Here is a 2,491-nt window from a genome sequence, read left to right on the forward strand (position 1 = left end):
TATAATGCCATCGAGTCTCTCATAGTAGAATGCCATCCCTCTCTCATAATACCAGAACGCGGGGTCATCCGCTGAAGCTGGAGGGTGACAGATTCGAAACAGAGAAAAGGAAGTATTTCTTCACACACCTAAATTGTGGGACTCCCTGCCCCAGGATGTGGTGACCGCTGCCAACTTGGGAGGCTTTAAGAGGGGAGTGGACATGTTCGTGGAAGAGAGGAGTATTCATGGCTACTAGTAAAAATGGATACTAGTCATGATGCACACCTATTGTCTCCAATATCAGAGAAGCATAGAATCACAGAGTTGGAAGGGACCACAAGGGTCATCTAGTCTAACCCACTGCACAATGCAGGACATTCACAACTACCTCCCCCACACACACCCAGTGCCCAGAAGATGGCCAAGATGCCCTCCCTCTCATGCACTGCCTAAGTTCCTAGAATCAGCATTGCTGACAGATGGCCATCTAGCCTCTGCTTGAAAACCTCCAGGGAAGGAGAGCTGCAGTCGTCTTGTTTGGAGGCTTCCTGGGGGCACCTGGTTGGCCGCCATGTGAACAGACTGCTGGACTTGATGGGCCTGGGTCTGATCCAGCAGGGCCTTTCTTATGTTCTTACGAGGTCACTGGATCGAAAGGGAGGGACCAGCTCATAAAATGTATTCCTGGCTTATTGATTTGGCCATCACATTTTTTCTAGTGCCCCCCCCCCCCGCATAGAAATGGAAAGGCTTTTTTTCCTCACCCCGAAATTAAATGATACTGGGGGACCTCCAAATGGAGGGGTGTGTCATGCATGCAGACAGCTCCCCCTCCCTGGGATTTGTATATCCGGCTGGATCCTGCCTGAGCTACACAATTTCTCCTCCAGGGTTCGACTGTTAAACTCCCCATTAAACGTGGCTGGGCTTTGTCCGGCCGGCAGCCGTGCTCCTGGCTGTGCGCCTGAATTAATCATAACCCGGCTCTGACCATTCTCCTGCTGTGGGCAGTGAAGGAGGGTCGGGACCACTTTCCCTTTCTCGTCCCCGCTGTTTCAACCTTGTTCAATTTCCCTTCTCTCGCGCGCCGATGGAAACGTGGGATTCTTTGTTTTGGTATCATCGCCTGTTGCCTCATACTGACTGGTCCTCCTGAAAACGGATGTATTCTCCAATCGTACTTGTGGGCCAATTAAACCATCATTGTGGATCTTGCGTCTGCATAAAAGGACAGATAAGCAGCATGTGCGTTAAACACACTATGTGTATAAGTGACTCTAAAAAAACAAGTGAAAAAGAAGAATCCGAATGGTTGATCAAAACTGAAACAGTGTGGTGTATTGGTCAAGAACGGTGGGTTGGGGTGGTGGACTCTGATCTGGAGAGCCGGGTTTGATTCCCCCGCTCCTCCACATGAATGGAGAAGGCTAATCTGGGGAACTGGATTTGTTTCCCCACTCCTCCACATGAAGCCGGCCGGGTGGCCTTGGACTAGTCACAGCTCTCTCAGCCCCACCTACCACACAGGGTGTCTGTTGTGGGGAAGGGAAGGTGATTGTAAGTCGGTTTGAGTCTCCCTTAAGTGGTAGAGAAAGTCAGCAAATAAAAACCAACTCTTTTTTTATAATTTTTTTTATTTTCTTATTAGGTCACATTCAATTTTAATATTGTCATCTTCAGAGTTACATAAAGTAAAACCATTTCAAACTAATCAGCCTAATCAGTATCGACTTTTCTGACTTCCCCTCTCCCCTCCTCTATCAAATTAATATCTATACAATCCCCTCTGTATTTGTTTTCTAATTCATTATAATTCATTATATCATTTCTATAAACTACATATAATCATCCTATATACTTTAATTATTGAATACTTCATCCTTTCAACATTGATCAGATGAATTAGATTAAATCATAGCCTTTAACATTTCCCATATTTAATTCGTTTTCACAATATGTTATCCATGCCTCCCATTCTCTCACATATTCTTCATTGTCTTTTTGATTTACTAAAGCAGTAAGTTTAGCCATTTCTGCTAGTTCAAACATTTTATTTATCCAGTCTAAGTAAAAACCAACTCTTCTTCTTCTTCTTCTTCTTCTTCTTCTTCTTCTTCTTCTTCTTCTTCTTCTTCTTCTTCTTCTTCTTCTTCTTCTTCTAAGTTTAAAAGGTGGCACTTCACTTGCCTAACTAGTGATACAAACAAAAACTGAGCAACTCAGGCTATTCAATAGCACACAATAAAGCTTATATTTCAAATATTATAGCATTTCGAAACAGGACTAAGTTTACTGGAATCCAAGAAAGAAAGAAAGAAAGAAAGAAAGAAAGAAAGAAAGAAAGAAAGAAAGAAAGAAAGAAAGAAAGAAAGAAAGAAAGAAAGAAAGGAAGGAAGGAAGGAAGGAAGGAAGGAAGGAAGGAAGGAAGGAAGGAAGGAAGGAAGGAAGGAAGGAAGGAAGGAAGGAAGGAGAAAAATATATTGCATGGACACGTACACATAGAACAGAA

This window comes from Euleptes europaea, chromosome 3 (genome assembly GCF_029931775.1).
Source record: "Euleptes europaea isolate rEulEur1 chromosome 3, rEulEur1.hap1, whole genome shotgun sequence".
In the NCBI taxonomy this organism is placed as follows: domain Eukaryota; kingdom Metazoa; phylum Chordata; class Lepidosauria; order Squamata; family Sphaerodactylidae; genus Euleptes; species Euleptes europaea.